Source organism: Schistocerca serialis, chromosome 6 (assembly GCF_023864345.2).
Source record: "Schistocerca serialis cubense isolate TAMUIC-IGC-003099 chromosome 6, iqSchSeri2.2, whole genome shotgun sequence".
Taxonomy (NCBI): domain Eukaryota; kingdom Metazoa; phylum Arthropoda; class Insecta; order Orthoptera; family Acrididae; genus Schistocerca; species Schistocerca serialis.
In genome coordinates this window covers 411,254,071-411,274,241 of record NC_064643.1, presented here as the reverse complement: position 1 = coordinate 411,274,241, position 20,171 = coordinate 411,254,071, and the positions used below count along the sequence as shown (strand labels likewise).

The following is a 20,171-nucleotide window of genomic DNA, read 5'->3' as shown; positions in this document are numbered from 1 at the left end:
TTCCCGCCTTTGTCGTTCGCAGCCATCACGCATTATTTTTGTCAACTGTATACACAGATTTTGATAACACAATATCATGTTCATCTAGACAGGTGGTGCCCCCATAGCAAAATTACGTTTAATTAATTCTGGTAACATTGTTAAATTCTCTGCACTAAAATTAATGGCAGAAAATTCACTGACAGTGCCAGTGACTTATCTCACATAACTTGGCTCAAATTTCAGTCACAATCCATGTGGTACAAGCATGGTTGGGCGCTTGTAGATTTTTCTGCTGACATAAGATGAAATATAAGTCGCGACTATTATCCGAGATGGGTAGGTTGAGAAGGGCCTGAACATCCGATATAATTCCTCTAAATTTTTCTGTATGGGTCAGCTAAAAACTGATGGATGGAGTACTCCAGTTGATATCGTTTAAGCAGTGTACTGCACGTCTTTAAGATTCATGAGGTGATCGATCCCGGCGGAGGTTCGAGTCCTCCCGCGGGCATGGGGGTGTGTGTTTGTCCTTAGGATAATTTAGGTTACGTAGTGTGTAAGCTTAGGGACTGATGACCTTAGCAGTTAATTTCCATAAGATCTCACACACATTTTTTTAACATGAGGTGATCCGGGGGTGTCTGAAGAAATTGGAAACTCCCTGCAGTGACGAGTGAAGTGTTGCATCCAAGGGCGAGAACGGTACGTTGAAGACCTCCTTTTACAAGTAAGAGTGTGCAATAACTTGCAACATGTAACTTGACGAAGCAGTACAGAAGTCACTGCCAAGGAAGGCTGTGAATAAAATTGGAGCGCATTCTGAAGGGGGCTAACTCGAAAAGTTCCGCTGACGGAAAAGATCGCAACACCAAAACAAAATAACTAATGCAGATAACGAAATTTCGGGAATACATTCGTCTAGTTAAAATGTTTAAGTGATTTACATTGCGAGATCACAGGTTAATGCGATATAAGCCACTGCTAATGTGAAATGCTGGTACATTAATAACCGGTGTCGACCAGAATGTTGAATGCAAGCATGCAAATGTGCATGCATTGTGTCATACAGTTTTCGGATGTAAGTTTGTGGGATGGAGTTCCATGCCTGTTGCACCTGGCCGGTCAGTACATGGACGACGCTGCAGTTGTCGCCCGATGATGTCCTATATGCGACTGACTGGAGAGAAATCTGGTGATCCAGCAGGCCAAGGCAACATGTCGACACTCTGTGGAGCATACTAGGTTACAACAGCTGTATGTGGGCAAGCTTAATCGTTTTAGAAAACACGTCCTGGAATACCGTTCATGAATAACAGCACGACAGGTCGAATCGCCACATTGACGTACGAATTTGCGATCAGGCAGCGTGAGGTAAAAACGAGAGTTCTGTTGCTGCCATATGAAATCACTCCCCAGACGTCCAGGTGTAGGTCCAGTGTGTCTAGCATGCAGACAAAATTAGAATTAATTTAATACCTTCAGCTGCTGACGGGCGTTAATATACATCAACGGGGACAGGTGAAAATGTGTGCCCCGACCGGGACTCGAACCCGGGATCTCCTGCTTACATGGCAGACGCTCTATCCATCTGAACCACCGAGGGCACAGATGATAGTGCAACTGCAGGGATTATCTCGCGCACACCTCCCGCGAGACCCACATTCTCACCTTGTATGTCCACACACTACATTCGAAGTGTCCCACCCCAACACACTCATTACTCGTGGAAGACATTCTTACCAAGTCCCGTAAGAGTTCAGGGAATGTGTGTGCATCCGCACAGAAGGAGGTCATGACCAGTATTGCCAGAACTTGTATACTTAAATGGATATGGAGTTTGTTCTTTCGGACATGTCCGGCCATCACTGGCACCGAGACAGGACCAGCTTTCAACACAACAGACCTCTACCCTTCCCTCAAATGAACTGTCGCTTGATACCAATGGAGCCACACATGGCGGTGGTTTGCAGTCGGTGGAATGTAAGCTACATGGCGTCTGGCTCGGAGCTGTCCTTGAAGTAACTGATTCGTTACAGTTCGTTCTCACTGAGGTGCTATTTGCTAGTCAATTGCTGCTGCATATGGATTACGATGCGCCAGAGCCATACCCCGGATACGATGGTCTTCCCTCTTAGTAGCACCACGAGACCGTCCGGAGCTCGGTCTTCTTTCGACCGTGTATTCTCGTGAACGCCGCTGTCGGCAGTAGTGTAACCATTGTCCACGGCTGCCAAGTCTTTCAGCGGTATTGCAGAAGGAGCAGCCACCGTATCGTAGCACTGTTACATGACCACGTTCAGACCGAGTGAGGTGTTGATAATGGAGCCTCTGTCGCCTTGACTAACATCAACTCACCACGTCCAATCTCAAACGTTAGAAACGCTCAGTACCTTTAAGGCTCTATTGAAAGCAAACCTGATTTGCAACTTCATGGCGGCGCTTCTAGTGCCACTCTTCTGCTACTGGCTCGAAATTCGAATAGACATCTTTCAGATATAGAAACACGCCTATCAAGTTCATGTCGCACAACTCCTTGAAGTTGCTATTTTTTCCGTCAGTGTAAATTTGTACTAACTAGAGCAGTATTTCATACTGAAGTTAGAGGCTGCTGGAAGCCACTGATTCGCAGTTACGTAGCAAACGGCTCGTTAGCGGACCCATGTTTGCCGGAATGTTCTTGCTTCACGCGTCAGTTTTCGCTGTTACAATACCCATAGTCGCACCGTGTCATATCGCTTTTAACTTGCAGGCCATAACTCGTTTGATGCCCAGCACAGTTACCAGGAACAGTGAAAAGCAGAGCGCGGCCGCCTCGCCGTCCCCTCCGTGTCCCTGGACCGCATGGAGCCCGTCCTCTGGCGTGTAACTGTACCGTACCGTACCGTACTCCGCTGTGTGAGACGCCGACTGTTGTGTCTAAGACGGCGACCTCGCCGTGGTTTGCTAGAGCGCGCTAACAGGCGCAGCGGCTCCTTGCTACCCCGCCTCCTACCTAGCACACCGTTTTCTCAACTAACCTGACCCCGACTCTTCTTCAGACCCACTGTCACAAACCGACACACGTACGTCTTACTTTGGCAGTGGGTTTCTATGTTCGCGCAGCTATCTGAAAATAGACTTGATGGTTAAAAAGAAAAAACTGTACGAGTCCAGATTGACAAAAGTTTGTTTCTTTCTCTCTCTTAAAATTAAAAAGGATCGAGTCATGTTCTTTAAACGAAATAGAACAAAATTAATCAGGTAATTTTTCTTTTTTGGAGGTGATGACTAGCCTCGTCGACGTGATCCGTTTGTTTTCTACAGCTTCGTAATGGTAATCTAGTTAATTTATATTTTATCAACAATTTTTAAAAGAAGTGGGTGCTAACAGGAGCGAATATTACCGAATCACCTGTTTAATGAATCACTGTTAGAGAATATCGACAGGAATTATGTACCGAAGAATGGAAAAATATTACACGTTAGGGAGGATAAGGTTGAGTTTCGAATCAATGCAGGACCGTGCAGGGTAATACTTACAAGGTAGGTTGGGGAAATACAAACCTACTTCACAGCATTCGCAGATTTAGTGAAAGCTTTAGATAATGTTGACTGGAATGCATTCTTGCTTCCAGATTCTGAAGATAGTGATGATAAAACACAGGGGGTGAAAGGTTATCTACAATTTCGACTCTCATACCTGCTATCTGATTCCTATAAAAGAGCGTGAAAGGGAAACACTGAAGAGACGGGAGTAAACACCGTTGTTGCCTATCCCCAAAATTATTCCGTTTTGACATCGAGCAAGCAGTAAAGGAAACCAAGGAGAAATTCAGAAGCGGAATTAAAGTTCAGAAAGAATAAATAAAAACTTTGCGTAGCCATTTTCCGCAGCAGCTGTTAAAATCAGTTATTATTGGTTCTTTCGTCTTAGGCTTACTGCAATTAAACAGAACACGAGACGCGTTTCACTTTTGTTTACAAAGCATCTTCTGTGATCATTGGTGTTTCTCTGCCTCTTGTTTACGTATTCTCGAAATCACTGCTCCTTCCCTCTTTGTTACAGTGACTGATGTCGGAAGGAACTTTGTTACACGTGTAAACTTGGCAGTTTTTGCGTTTCTGCGCTTTTTATTACGCTGAAGTTCCGTTATGCGAAGTGTAAATAACGCAAATGCAGCGTAAGAAAGGGTGCGGACAGGCAAAAACTGCCGAGAGTATGTGTGTAGCGAAGTTCCTTACGACATCAATCACTGCTAACAAAGAGGGAAGAAGCAGTGGTTTCGAGAAGATGTGAACAAGAGGCAGAAATAGAAATGACTACAGAAGAAGCTTTGTAAATAGAAGCGAAACGTGTGTCGTGTAAAATTCCGTTTAATTAATTGCACTAAGCTTAAGATGGAGAAACCAGTAATAACTGAAAAACTTGGAGGTTTGTCAGTGACCCGTAATTCTGTCAGGAAGACTACAGGACTCGGACCAGCAGAAAAACGGAATGGATAGTGCATTTAAACGAGGTTGTAAGATGAACATTAGCCAAAGTAGAACAAGGATGATGGAATATAGTTGAATTAAACGAGGGAATCTGAAGGAATTTTTAAGAATTGAGACACCAAAAGCAGTAGATGGGTTTTGATATTGGCCAGCAGAAAACTGATAATGGCAGAAGTTGTGAGGATATGAAATTAGGCTCACTATAGACCGGGAAATATTTCTGAAAAAGAGCAATTTTTTAAACATATTTCTGAAGGTATTTGCCTGTACGGAAATGGAGAAGTCCACTGTAAACAGTTGGAAGAGGAAGAGAGTAGAAGCCTTTGAAGTGTCGTGCTCTAGAACCATATTGCACCTTGAATGGGTAGGTCAAACAAATGATGATGTACTGAACTGGAATGGGTTGGTTCAAATGGCTCTGAGCACTATGGGACTCAACATCTGAGGTCATCAGTCCCCTAGACGTTAGAACTACTTAAAACTGAGGACATCACACACATCCATGCCCGAGGCAGGATTCGAACCTGCGACCGTAGCGGTCACGCGGTTCTAGGCTGAAGCGCCTAGAACCGCTCGGCCACACCGGCCGGCCTGGAATGGGGAAAAAAAGGACATTTATGCCACAGCCCCATTAAAAGAAGGGATCCCGTGCATCAAGGAACCGTCAGTGGAGGGTAGGACGAGGGAGGCTGGGGGGTGGGGGTGAAAGTTCTCGAGGGAGACGAAGGGGTGTATGCAGTAAGCAGCTTCAGATAGATACAGGTGATAGCAGTGATGCAAAGATGGAGAGACACGCACAGGATGACTAGCGTCGAGAGTGGCATCCAACCAAACACCGGACTGAAGATCGCTACAACAGCATATTTTCACACACACACTGACTGTGTTTTGAGATTTGTGTGATGCTCCTCACAAGGTTAGTAATAAGCGTATATTTTCCCTAAGGAATATACGGATAACTCAAGAGAGTATATAATTACGCAGAGGGCACACCGTCCCCCCCCCCCCTCTCTCTCTCTCTCTCTCTCTCTCTCTCTCTCTCTCTCTCTCTCTCTCTCTCTCTCTGTGTACAGGAGTGGAAGAGGACAGGGAATGTCTGACAACTGATTGCATATATCTCGAGCCATGGTTGGTGCAGTGACTTGTAAAGCACATACGTAATTTTGATCAATGACATCTGATGTCGCATTGGAGAACGATCGTGCAGTAATAAACTTCTGTGGTCCACAGCTTGTGAGTTATAATGAGCGAACGTGAAAGATGTGCGCTGTACACCAACACAATCTCCTAACAGCCAGCGCGGGCTTGACCCTGAAGAGCTTCCGCCGAGGCGGCATCAGCTCCCTTGTGAGACAGGCAAAACATGGAGATAAGGCTGTCGGCAAGGCTGTTTACTGACGCCGTACTCTCAGCACACTGACTGAAAACTCCAGTAGCGGCGAAAACGGCACAACTTGCAGCAAGAGAGCAAACAAGGCGACTCCAAGGTAGACAATAGTTTCTACGGCGTAAGAGGAGAGACAGTTCCAGCGGCTTAATTAGTAATCTAACCTAAATTCGAGGATAACTTTTACGCTCTTCCTCAGAAGTTTTAACACTTGTATAATACAGAGAGCGCTTCATAACTGAAAGTAAAGCGTTCGCGCAGAATTCTTTTGTACTCATGATTGCGACATTCTGTGAAGTAAACTGAACTTTTCGGTCTGATATCCGTCAGGATGACGACGTACGCAGATTTAAGATCAGAATGACTCACAGTTATCAGAAAAAGGTTAGAATTCATCGTTCAAAAAGGAGTCACTGGAGCACGGTGCCGTTTTCTCAGCAATGCACAAGAACAACGAGATGACTGCCATAAAGGCGACAGTTTTCAACTATTAGGGGCTGCTGTAGTTGTCCCAGTGTTGATCGCTCTCAGCGAACAGTTTATTCACCCATTCAAATTTCCGTCTATCGTTAAAACTGTCCCGCAAAATTATTTTTATTTTTAAAAAACGATCTTTATACTCATTACATACAAATTTTATGAGCAAGTTTCACAAAAAAAAAATGTTAAGCATCGGACAAAAGAGTGTTTCTTGTGTAATAATGACTGCCTGGTCTCTCTCCTAAGAGTCATGAGATGCGTTTTCCCTGGCGTTTCGGTAGATCTTTGCAATTTAGTTTTTGCATTGTGTAGCTGGAGTCAGCCCAAACAAATAGTGCTCGTCACGTCTTTCGTGCAATGCCTAGTGTCGGCCGAAAGCGTCTGTTTGTTCTCATTACAAATAAAATTATTTTAAATCGAAATTTTACCTGTCCATTCGATATAGCGCTCCTAAATTAGTCTAGTCTGATATTCGTTTTACTGGTGTGTGTTAACAGGGACAGTAAAACACGAAGAATAAACAGCAACCCAGCAGCGATTCAGTAGGGCTGCATGTTTGGCGGTTGCAGTCAGCGCGGGCCAGGGCTGTGTTGCCACGGCTGCAGCACTGGCTGCTATTCCAGTTTTACTGTATATATCGATATAACAAATATAGCACTAGGTGAACCTGGAACCGCTCTATCGAATGGACACGTGAAATTCAGCTTTAAAACAGCCCTGGATCTACGATATTTCCGAACTGGGACAGAAACTTGCTGGTGACGCCCCCCCCCCGCCCCCCCTCCTCTAATCCCACTCGAGCATTTAGACAGGACGCAAAAAATTAAAAAAATCTATCTTTCAAACATACGTCCATTTTACAGCGCACATTTTTCTGATGAGTTTGACATAAAACACATGAAACTTCAAGGAAAAGTAAGACCTGTTATTTGGTCTCAAGTACGCCAAAGCGCATTGCCATGCCTTCTCACACAGAATTTTTGTACCGCACGTCACTGTATTTCGATCTGTGGAATTCAAACGTGTATATTTTGTAATGGAAGCTATCAAACCTGTATTCAGGATAGTGGAAATTTTAAAATGTCCTGTGGTGTCTCTCTTACTCCCAGTCGGCCGGTTTGACATCCTAGCCACCTTAAAAAAAAAACTCACAAGTAATAATTGGGTTCGATTATTTGTGGCCGGGAAAGTAAGAACTCTTCAGAAAATTTGCACTCCTTATGGCCTATTAAGTAATAACTTTCTCCTTTGTATGACAAAGTTAATTATAGGAAACGTAAAACCAGGAAAGACCAGAGACAAGCAAGACAGTACAGATATCTTCAACCCTTAGATATCAGGATTCTTTTCTTCTCAATCTTGCTACAGCTTTACACTTCGTGCTTTCCTTTCTGCGAAAATATATATTACCTCATCAAAGCTCGTCAAACATTTAGCTACATGAAAAATCAAAATGTCGTTGTAGAATACCGAAAAGGCGGTTCATTCGAAAGGTATCCAAGATGGCGTGGTTTCCGATTTTATCATGTCTATTTTGTCACTGTCTGCTAGATAAAACAAAATAGGCCTTCATAATATTGCAGCACTTTTAACACATGCCAAATAAAAGAGACGGTTTCGTCACAAATGATCATTTTATGTACCTCTTTTTTTTCATAAATAGCACGACGTAATATAATTCACGAAGTACCAATATCAAATGCCCGTTATGCCTATTACAAGCGAAAAGTTTTATGTTAGGAAATAGTTTCCCATTTCATTCATATGCTCCAATTTTTCAAGCGCCAGATCGAAAAGTAGTAGTAGTACAAAATTTTTATATAAATTTGAAATAGTCATATTCTTCCATATAATTTGTGTGCTGTCCCAGTTTCTTACCTCGTCCTAACAAACAATCTCGTCATCACTGATTCTGTAACTATTCCTGCCACTGTCAAACCTTATTCCTCGATTAACTTCACTAACCCTGCCAGAATCACTGGTTTAGTTATCCCGCATTTATTCTCCGGTGAGATGTTATTACGTGTCCGTACAACGCGTTTTCCGCGCTATCCCGAGAATAGAACTTAAGCGACTGCGAACCGGGGACTGTATAACTTGCCCTTTCTTGTGCAGCAATCTGGAAAAAACTGTGTCAAAATTTCAGTTTCTTCCAAATACTGAGAAGATAACATGTAATCTTTATTACTTTCTATTCTTGTTCGTCAGCCCGCATCTCGTGGTCGTGCGGTAGCGTTCTCGCTTCCCACGCCCGGGTTCCCGGGTTCGATTCCCGGCGGGGTCAGGGATTTTCTCTGCCTCGTGATGGCTGGGTGTTGTGTGCTGTCCTTAGGTTAGTTAGGTTTAAGTAGTTCTAAGTTCTAGGGGACTGATGACCATAGATGTTAAGTCCCATAGTGCTCAGAGCCATTTGAACCATCTTGTTCGTCGTTTATTCCCACTCCGGTAGTCTGAATCTATGGATTTCTCTAATAATTATAACAACGCTTATCGTTCGCAAAACCAATCAATCACATAAACAGCGATTTGCATTCACCCGTTCAGGTTTATTCGGCTCAGCTCGTATAGCCCCGTTAGCCTGCAGGAAATATTTTTATTTCTTGATGCGACGGGGATTCCACTGGCAGAGACATTAGGTACACTATGCACGCATTCAAAAATCAACTTAAAATGTGTTCAAAAATCCACAGGGATGCGTTTCAAAATCATATGAAAAATAGACAGACCATCGTGCGCTAGATGGTAGGTACTTTTTGAAACGAGATTTTTTTTTTTTCTTCAAGAATATGAATTCGTTTGTAATGGGAAACAAGGATGCTTTCCGTCGACTCTGGGCGTCGCATAAACCTGCCGAAACACAAGAGAAAATACGCCTGACTTTTAGGGGTGTGTGTGTGTGTGTGTGTGTGTGTGTGTGTGTGTGTGTGTGTGTGTGTGTGTGCGTGCGTGCGCGTGCGTGTGTGTGTGTCCTTCACTTACACCAAAAATGTTACTATCGCACTTTACTATCCTAGCAAGTGTGTCCGGATTATTCCGTAACCTAATTTGACCTTTTCGCTTTCTTTTTCCACTGCGTTTTTATGCTGGTTATCCCTTTTACTCATAAACAAAGTATCTGCCTTTCCGCGCTCGGCCAAAATTCTGAGTTTACATCCTAAGTGTATTTTCCTGAAGTAAAAACAGCAGTGCATATAATTTCTAGCAAAGCCAGAATTATCTCGCTAGGAATTGCCATGAAACAATATTGTTCCTCATTCCGCTGTACTTGACTGTAAGCGCTACAGGATCTATAAAAAGATGTTTCATCTGAAATATCCAGTGCTGCAGTATGCGAGAAATGAAACATTCACGGACAGCGGAGCGGCGAATTTATAACTCCACGCACGCACTACAAATTAACTTTTCAACTGCTTAATTATTGCAGTGTTTTTTTGCGTCTTTTTTTGTTGCCTCGATGCTGCTGAGAGCGGAGCCACAGAAAGCGCGGGCACGAAATCACATACCTAGTTCCCTGACAAAATAAGCGCCTTTCCAAAGCGTTGCGCAAATCGATTTCACTGATCAGAGTGAAAATTACAAAACTGCATTTCTGCTAATCTCCTTTTCTCAATGCCTCCATTTTATGCCGACTTTCAAACGTGAAAAAAAAATTCGCAATCTATCGCCATTACTGTTGCCATAGAAACTGATCAGGTATTTCAGTAAAACGAACGGTCTGTGGCACAATGGAACAATCAAAATGAAAGTTACTGTTAAATTAAAACTGCTTCGTTCCAAAGTACCTCAGTAACATCGAGTAAGTTCGAATACTGATGAAACACAAATGGAATTGTTAATGTAATTGAAGTTTTCACAGCTGTTGTATCCTTCCTTGGAAACGATATTTTTTGGGGCGTGCCCTTGGTCTAAAGTTTAATTTCCTATTCCGGGTAACTTCTATGGGGGCTGGAGAGAGTGGTCTCTCGATTTTCCGAAGTTTACTGCTTCAAAAGGCAGATGCTTCGAACACGAAACTGTTCAAGCTAGACGAAACAGATAATACCATTGTTCATAAAAGGTCAACTCACTTAGTTTTCAATGTGGTTTTACAGACTTCATAAAGCTTCAGCGACTTCTCGCTGCAACACCCTTGTAAATGGTGGTCAGCGTTCTCGAAATCTGTGTACTGGATGGATGAAGGATGGTTTCAGAAGCAAAATGCTTGCCGCAAGGGTCCTTGAGAACTGTGAGCTGTTCGGGAGTTTTCACCGTGGCGTCGGAAGTTTCCTGCCGCGCGTGCGCGTTATTCACGCTAAACTCGATCAGTCGACCACACACTGGTTATTTCGGTAGTACGCGTTTGCTGGCTGATCTTATGTACAACAATCTCCCGTTGTGTTTGTTTCCATTTACGGTGAGTCGTCAGTTTTGGACAGAATTTTTTGATCGCTTACATTTGCATGTCTTCTTCATGGAAAATGATTAAGCAACAGCAACAAAGGAAGATTCAGTGATATGAAAAAACTGCTTACAAGCAGCTTTCATCGCCGTTGAAGATTAATACAAAAATACACATATGTGGATAAGTTAGCTGTTAAATTGCGTTAATTGTCGAGGACGATTAACAAATAGCGCACTGTTATGAAGAAACTGATATCGGATGTAACATTTCATCAACGACTGCAGTATTTTTGACATTGGCATTAAGGTACTTGGCCAAAATACAAATTTACATATACAAAAGAAATAAATGCGACTGACACTCAGTAATGTCATTTCGGCGTAAATAGTTACAAATTAAAAAGAAAATTTATTGCTTTAACGACATTTATATTTAAAATGTTGTACTAAATCATCTTACTGTTATTACTCATTTGGTATATTTCTAATTTACGGAGAAGTCTGCTGTATATATCTTCTGCTGCTAGAGGTGATGCAGTAGGTAGTAAACCATGTATTAGACCGTGGGCAAAATCCTAATAAGAAATACTGCTGCCGCCACAGGAATCATAAAAATTGTAGCAGTTCAAAGACCAGTCTATGCATCGTACATTAGTTTTAATTCTCAATGGGAAATTGATGTAAAATCTCCTTGATTTGGAAATTTGTGGTAAGGTCTTATGGGACCAAACTGCTGAGGTCATCGGTCCCTAAGCTTACGCACTACTTAATCTAACTTAAACTAACTTACGCTGAGGACAACACACACACACACACACACACACACACACACACACACACACACACACACACACACACACACACACACACACACACACACCCATGCCCGAGGGAGGACTTGAACCTCGGACGGGGGGACCCACGCGGACCATGATAAGACGCCCTAGACTGCGCGGCTAAATCATTCTTGATGAAGAGATCATTATAAAGTATGAACTGCGAAGGAAACAGGACATGTCCCATTTGAAGGAAGTATTTTGATCCCTATATTATCGTTAAGCTATTTTGGAAAAGCGCTTGTAGCCTAAATCTGCGTGACCAGACGGAGATCTAAGCCACATCATTCGCAATGAGAGTCCAATAACTTACTCAACGACTGAACACTATCGTCCGTCGTGAAGACTAGTTACGGGAGTATTTACATAAAGTTACAACCAGTCCTTTACCCACCTTCTTTAGCGTATGCACACGTGTACTCTGCTTTTGATTACATCATTTTCTGCGGGACGTCAAAGTCCAAAAGAGAAAAAGCGTTAACACGGCGTAGCTCATTAGCAGCAATTAAAATTTGTGGCTGTACTCCGCCTTCTAGGCTTGCAGCAGTGTTAAGTGGAGCCGCCGTGCAGTAGCGCAGTGACTTCAATGCCAATCTTTCATCGGCTTCCTGACGTTACCCGACAGCGAGAGTTCAATGAGCGGACCGTTCTCATTAAAACCTGATGGACGCTCTGCGCCGTGTATTTGCAGTTGCCTTATACCTGAGCAGCTCCGTGCTGCGTCTTTAGCTCTCGGAGCTGCTGGCCTAGCGCTAGTGACGTTGATTGGACTCTCAGTTATGTGGACTACCTGAAAATGCAGTTTGTGAATTTCTCTTCTCGTTACCCTAATTTCTGTTACGTTCCTCTCATCAGAGGTGTGACGCTGCTTTGTACTACTTTGAGCTCACTGCGTAAGACGTGTACTTTAGTTTCCTATGCTTGTTCCCATGGTGCATCTGAAATACGGAAGTAAGAGTCAACGGATGCCAGTTGAATTTTCAGCATCCGATTCTACAGGCTCTGGAGTCGGTTGCTATGTCCTGTTGGGAGTTGACTGTATTTGTACTTTTTATACAAGGGAGCGATCAAAGTGTTTCCGTTTGAGGGCTGTGCTACAGCCTGTACACAACGTAGCGCAACTCTGATGCGGATATATAAGCACTGATGTATAGGCAAGGGGCTAGTGTAACATTCGTATCTTTCCGACGTGCGTGAGGTAAAAGCGGAAACGTGAACTACGGCGACCTTATTACCAAATGTGTCCAGACAGGATCAGCGTGCTGTTTCCTTCCTTACCTGTCGAAGGACAAACATCGGCTGACATCCATCATACAATGAAGAATTTGTATGATGCGATATGTTGTCGAAAACTAAAATTGTGGAATGGTGCGCCAAGTTCTGTGCTGGCCGCGACTCGACACAAGATGTCGGTCGATCTCGGAGGTCAGCTGGAAGTTAACGCTGTCACAAGTGGGAGACGCTAGAGCACAGGGCTGCACCGGGGCCACGGTGAGGCTGACCCCCACGCCAAGGGCGCAGGCACAGAGAGGGAGCAAAAGCTGTCCGAGGAAAATAGACGAAAAACTTAAAAGATGGTTTAAGAATTAACAGGGAGAGGCACGTCGGTCCTCTTGCCCCACATGTTTCTAGCTTCTGCCTGTGAGAAGGACTTTCGACAGCCGGAGACTGTAAACGGACGCTGTTGTCGCAATGTCACTTCCTCCATCTGTCATCCCAAGGAAATCACGACAGTTGTACCGAACAGGCGTTGCATGGGTTGTGAGCTAACAATGCTCTTCGCTCGCACATTTGTCGCTTACACAGCTAGCTCGTGTTCAAAAATGGTTCAAATGGCTCTGAGCACTATGGGACTCAACTGCTGTGGTCATAAGTCCCCTAGAACTTAGAACTACTTAAACCTAACTAACTTAAGGACATCACACAAATCCATGCCCGAGGCAGGATTAGAACCTGCGACCGTAGCGGTCGCGCGGTTCCAGACTGAAGCGCCCGGAACCGCTCGGCCACACAGGTCGGCAGGAGTAAATAAAGTTTTATTTATTAGACATCATACTAAACTCAGTGGCAGTTCCTGACATAAAAAGTAGATTTTGTTTTACTTTCAATTTTTTTAAGAAATTTTATACAATTTGTAATTGATTTAGAACAATGATACATATACGTAGTCATGTGCAATGTTTTGCATCTGTTGTTGTTGTTGTTGTTGTTGTTGTTACTGGTTTTACACAGCTCTCTTTGCTATTCTGTGCTGTGCAAGCCTCTTCGTCCCTGAATAACTACCGGAAGCTACATCCATTTGAACCTGCTTATTGTATTGAAGACCCAGCCTGCCTCTCTCTCCTCTCTCTCTCTCTCTCTCTCTCTCTCTCTCTCTCTCTCTCGTTTTACACACTCTTCCTCCTCCCCACACACACTTACTTCCATTATCAAACGGAAGAATTCCTTGGTGCCTCAAAATGTGTGTTCTACTAACCGTTCCATTAGCCATTGCTTTATTTTCGTTGCTGTTCATCTTGGTCTCTTTAAAGCGCTATCCAATCCGTTCCGAAGATATTCCAGAATTACAATGTTATCCGCTAATCGCCAGGTTGCTATTTCTTCTTTCTAAATTTCAATTCAGTTCCCAAATTTCTCTTTCATTGCCGTGACACACTGCACATTGACTGTAGTCCAGTCAACAAAGTCAAAACATTTCTCTACCTCTACAAATTATGTAAATGTAGGTTTCCCTTTCTTCAAGAATAAGTTGTAGGTTAAGTATTGCCTCGCGCGTTATTACATTTCTTCGGAAACCAAACTGACCTTTCCCTAAGGTCAGCCTATACCCACTTCTCCATTCTTCTGTAACTAATTCGTGTCAGTATTTTTCAATAGTAACTTGTAGTAGTAACTTTAGTAGTATTCACATCTGTCAACACCTGCCTTCTGTGGAATTCCAATTATTACATTCATCCTGAAGTCTGAGGGTTTTCCACCTGTATCACGTATCTTGCACTCTAGGTAGAATAATTTGGTCATGGCGCGCTATCCCAAGAACCTCAATAACTCTAATGGAATTTCATTTGCTATACGTCCCTTGTTTCCACTTGGTTCTTTCATTGCTCTGCCAAATTCATCTCGTAGAACTGTATCTCCCATCTCATCTTTATCTACTCTCTCTTCCCTTTCTATGATACTGTCATCAAGTTCACTTCAATTGTACAGATCCTACAAATATCCTTCCCACCTTTCAGCTTGCCCTTCTTTGCATACTATTGATGTGTTGTCTCAGCTCTTGACGTTCATACAGTTGATTCTCTTTCCTCGAAACATCTCTTGAAATTCCTTATTGGCAGCCCTTATCTTTCCTCTAGTTATGTAGGCTTCTGCAGCCATACTTTTGATATTTACCCTGTTCTTATTTATGCAATCTGTTAATATCAATTGTTAGACGTCTGTATTCACCGTCTCCTATTTCATTTACTGTATATTTGGATCCTCTCCTTTTATCAATCAAATTTATTATCTCCTACATTATCCAAGGATTCCTGCCAGTAAATCGTTTGCTACCTTCACTATTTCATCTCTCAAAGCTATCCATCGTTTCTCTTGTATCCCTTTCCCCAATTTCAGCCAAACGTTGTCTAAAAATTCCACTGAAACTCTCAACAACCTCTGTTTGCCTCAGTTTATCTAGGTCCTATCTCCTTGACTTCGTATTTTTTTGCTATTCCTCAGTTCTAATCCGTAGTCCAAAACCAATAAATTAGACAAGAGTTCACATCTTCCTTGGAAATGTCTTACAATTTAGAATCTAGTTTCTAAATTCCTGTGTTACCATTACACACAATCGATCTGAAAACTTCCAGTGGTCTCAGAGGTCTTCCATGTACGAGGCGTGTTTTTTAAGTAAGTACCGTTTTGAAATTAAAAAAAGACGTGCTAAGATGTCTCAATAATTTTATTTTTACATGAAAGCCTGTACTTTAATCTACTTTTCTACATAATTTCCGTAAATATTGAGGCACTTGTCATAACGTTGTACCACTTTTTGAACACCCTCCTCATAGAAGTCTGCCGCCTAACTTGTTAACCACTGCATCACCACTGTTTTGACTTTGTCATCGTCTTGAAGACGCTGACCGCCCAAGTGTTCCTTCAAGATGAAACATGGGTGGCCTACGTCACCTCAGAATCAAAGCAACAGTCCATGTAATGGCGGCATTCAGATTCACCCAGAAAAGTGAAGTTTAAGCAAATAATTTCTGCCGGGAAAATCGTGAGCACAGTTTTTGGGGGAGAAAAGGAGTATTGCTTGTGGAATTTCTCCCTCGTAATGAGACAATAAATGCAGCAGCTTACTGTAAGACACTGCGCAATCTGCGCCGTACAGTTCAAAACAAAAGACGTGTCAAGTTGAGCAAGGGCATCGTTTTGCTACAAGACAATGCCCGTCCGCATGTGGCGAATCAGACGAAAGATCTCATCACATCTTCTCGATGGGAAACTCCAGATCATCCTCCGTACAGCCCCGATCTTGCGCCTTGCGCACTTTCATATCCTTTAACCATCTGAATAGTTTGTTTTCTCATAATACATTGCATCACCGTATCCAAACTTGGATTGCTAACCTTATACATACCTGATCAGAAGTCATGTTCTTCCTGCTGCTGCACTTTACTAATTGCCACTTCAAACTATTCTTTTCCCTTTTTAAGTTCTCTTACCTAGCTACCCAAATAAGGGCTTTAAAGCGCCCATTCACAGCGCGACTGGTCAACAGACCCGCTTGTAGCCGCGTCCGACTGTGTGTGTGGTCACTGGTGACTGCTTGGCAGACCCTACTTGAATGCACATAGGTTGTGGGCTGGCAGGTAGGGGTCTGGGGTAGCAGGTAGAGGTTCGCCGGTCGAACCGACGGACCCGGACCATGGACCCGACCACGAGCCCATCGCCCACACACAAGCGAGCGCGTCTTGGCAGACCTGCTCGCCGAGTATGTCGACAGACCGATCCTGCTGTGTGTGGGGGGGACCTGGAGAGTGGTGCAAAGGTCCTTGATGGATGGAGGGAGCAGTGGAGCGAGGTTCTGTGCAGTGGTGAGTCACCCTAAATGACGTGGCACTCGCGCGGCCGCGTGTGATCCTGGCGAATGCCCGAAGAAGTTGGGGTGGCGGCCTCGATCTCCACATCGCGGTTTATACTCGGGTCATTACGTATCATTGGAATAATGAAAAATTCTGATTAAAACCACATAAAACAATAGGTTGGGTCCCACGCTATAGAAATAATCAAAAGGTGGATTTTTACTGTTTATTATACTGCCCCTGCCCACAAAACAAGGGAATTTCTTAGTGATTCCAAGAAAATGACATATATCTGCTGTATCGGGTGTGTACACGTCCCACACATGAACCTCTAATTCTTTCACCAGTTATTCCTACTCATCTGTCTACTCAGTGTCTTCCTCGAATGAAGAGATTTTTTAAAAGTACCTCACCATTTACTCACATTTTATGGACAACTTTTCAATGACTGTGAGAATTTGTGTGTAATCGTTAACGTGTCGTACTTTTACACAATACGAGGTCGGATAGCTTAACGCGCAGCGTGTTAGCTCGAGAGACAGGGAGGTGAGCTAGACAATGATCGAATCTGTGCGAAAGGAACACAGAAAGGAGAAAGACAGTTGACCAGTAACACTGTCCGGTCTGAGTGTGGTTTTAGGTGGTTTTGTACGATCTTTTACATAAATGACGGGCTGTTCCTCCGTCACTGCATTATAAAATGTGGTGTTAAACAAATCACGAGAATATACAGAAAAGAGTGTACACGGTTCACAGACAGATGTAGAAAGTACCGTTGCTTCTTGCTAAGGATTGAGACACGGGCATATCATCTCGAAATAAATAAATGTGAGGTTTGAAACTTCCTGGCAGATTAAAACTGTGTGCCGGACCGAGACTCGAACTAGGGACCTTTGCCTTTCGCGGGCAAGTGCTCTACCAACTGAGCTCCACAAGCACGACTCACGCCCCGTCCTCACAACTTTACTTCTGCCAGGAAGTTTCATATCGGCGCACTCTCCGCTGCAGAGTGGAAGTCTCATTCTGGTTTGTTACTGTTTACAGTGGTCTTCCATCAATGCTGTAAACGAATAATAAACGATCTCTCCACCTGCTTTTATGCAAAACTTAAAGTAGCCATGAGTTATTGTGCGTATCGAAATGAAATTACCGCATAAAACTGCAGAGAAAGGAAATGTTAGATTCATTTGGAGAAACTTGAATCATGAGGCAGTCAAATGAAAACCGAACACCCGCCACAACAGGCCCTTGAAATGGTTCCATTCGAAAGTAATCACTGCACGCGTTAAGACATTTTTCCCTCTGGAAGACGAGACAATCAATTCCTGTTTCGTAGAAAGCAGTCGGCCGATGATGGAACCACAAACACATCCACTCTTGCATTTTCTCGTCCTACTGAAACCGACGTCCACGTGTATCTTTCTTCAGGTCCCCAAAGATTTAAAAATAACGCCGTGAAAGATCCTGGCTGTACGGAGGATAGTGCAGTGTTTCCATACCAAATCGCTGAAGCGTAACCTTCCTCCAGTTGGCAGTGTGAGGGCGGGAATTACCGTGCAACGGGCTGATTCCGTTCGATAGCATCTTGGGCGTTTAGATTTCGTAACGCGTCGCAATTTCTGCCGAGTATCTTCGTAACGCTGCACAATGATTTTGGTTCCACGCTCCAGGAAGTGGACGAGCTGAGGGCCCTTGCAGTGGAAGGAGATGGTCATCATGATGTTACTGGAACTTGTGTGAACAGCTTTGGATTTCTTAGGTGGGATACTTCCACTGCCATGAAGCCAAAACGCCCAGGAATGTTGTCAGACAGGAATAAATCTTGTTGCGCGATAACGCCCGCCCCACTCTGTCAATCGGACGAAGGCTAAGCCACAACGATTTGGTTGGGAAACACTGCAACGTCCTCTGTACAGCCCAGATCTTCCACCGTGCAATTTTCACGTCTTTGGTGATCTGAAGAAAGACATGCATGGACGTTGCTTTTAGTCTGGAAGAGTTTCTGCGGTTGTTGTGGAACCGTCAGAGGCCGATCGCGTTCTAAGGAGCAGGAACAGATCGACTCGTCTCCCATTGGGACAAATGTTTTAACGCGTGTGGTGATCACATTTGAATGGAACCATTCCTTGATCCTGATGTTGCGCAAGTTCGGTTTTCATTTGACTGCCCCTCTTAATTCATCCACGAAAGAAGTTGCTTTTGAAACAGTTGTAAGGCCGATTCTTGACTCTTGCTCTTCTTGGCCTTACCTTGGTGGGTTAACAGAAAACAGACGGAAAAGAGGAGGGCGGGGAAGGGGGGGGGGGGGAGGAGGAGGAGGGAGAAAAAGAGGGAGAAAACGAGAGAAAGAGAGAGAGAGAGAGAGAGAGAGAGAGAGAGAGAGAGAGAGAGAGAGAGAGAGAACTAAGAGCAGAGCGTTACGTCACTGAATCGCTCGGAGGAAAGAAACAATATTGCACTAGAAATAGCCTCCACCGAATATCGTAAGGCGGCTTGCGAGGTATAGATTTAGATGTAGGCATAATTCAGTGTTTGTAGCAGTCCTACCCGTCTTGTAATTAGTGAGTACGTAGTCACTTACCAGCTCGTAATGTGGACGTGTGGGTGTGAACACAGTATCGAGTGCTGCCGAATGTTGGGCCAGAGGCGGTGACAGGTGGCGCCGCGCTGGCACAACCAGTGTCCGTAGGCGGGCTTCATGGAGTCGCAGAGCAGAGCTTAGCCGGCGCTATGGGGGTCACGCCGACCGTACCTGGCAGCCAACAGCCACGGTCCGCCTGACTCACGGAGAAACACCCGGCCACCCTCCCACCCACCACTCTACCTCTCGTTTACGGAGCCGGGAAGTTCACTCACAGGCGGAGGGCACGGCGCTCCTCTCCGGGAGCTCTTGTGGACGGAAGTCGACCAGTATTACCGAAACAAAGGTTGCGAAGTGCAAATGAGCACAAACTGCGCTCGCATGGTGGTTGTGGGGCGACAAGACAACCCAAACAACGCCCTTCCTGTAGGCCATTACAAGTTCAGAAAAGAACAATCCTGTTGGACGAACATCCGCAACTATTATACAAGAGGTTGAAAATACCGCTTCTGTTGTAAATTTCTTTTATCATCACTACCGGTTTCGGGCTTTCATAAGCCCATCCTCAGGTGTAGCACTGAAAATAGCAAGAGGCGGGAGATAAGAAAAGGTATAAAAACATAAAATTTCATAAAAAGTTTTAAAAAACGTTTCGATACCGCCGATCGGGATAGGTGATGTGGAACCTATGTCATTGCGAAAGTGGCACCAGACAGTACGGTGAACGCACCATGGAAGCGTGTATTCGTCATCGCCATACTCGCATACCACCCGGCGTGATGGTATGGGGTGCCATTGGTTACAAGTCTCGGTCACCTCTTGTTCGCATTGACGGCACTTTGAACAGTGGACGTTACATTTTAAATGTGTTACGACCCGTGGCTCTACCCTTTATTCGATCCCTGCGAAACCCTACATTTCAGGAGGATAATGCACGACCGCATGTTGCAGGTCCTGTACGGGCCTTTCTGGATACAGAAAAT

The 20,171-nt window shown here is 44.1% G+C and overlaps 1 protein-coding gene and 1 non-coding gene across 3 annotated transcripts in view; one reads left to right on the top strand and one right to left on the bottom strand.

Moving 5' to 3' along the window:
* The window catches only part of LOC126483758 (ral guanine nucleotide dissociation stimulator-like 1), a 579,195-nt gene that overhangs the window by 188,815 nt on the left and 370,209 nt on the right, over positions 1–20,171 (top strand). The gene's annotated exons all lie outside the window — the stretch shown is intronic.
* Positions 1,512–1,586, bottom strand: Trnat-ugu (transfer RNA threonine (anticodon UGU)). The gene has a single exon. It is a non-coding gene; the product is annotated as a tRNA-Thr (tRNA).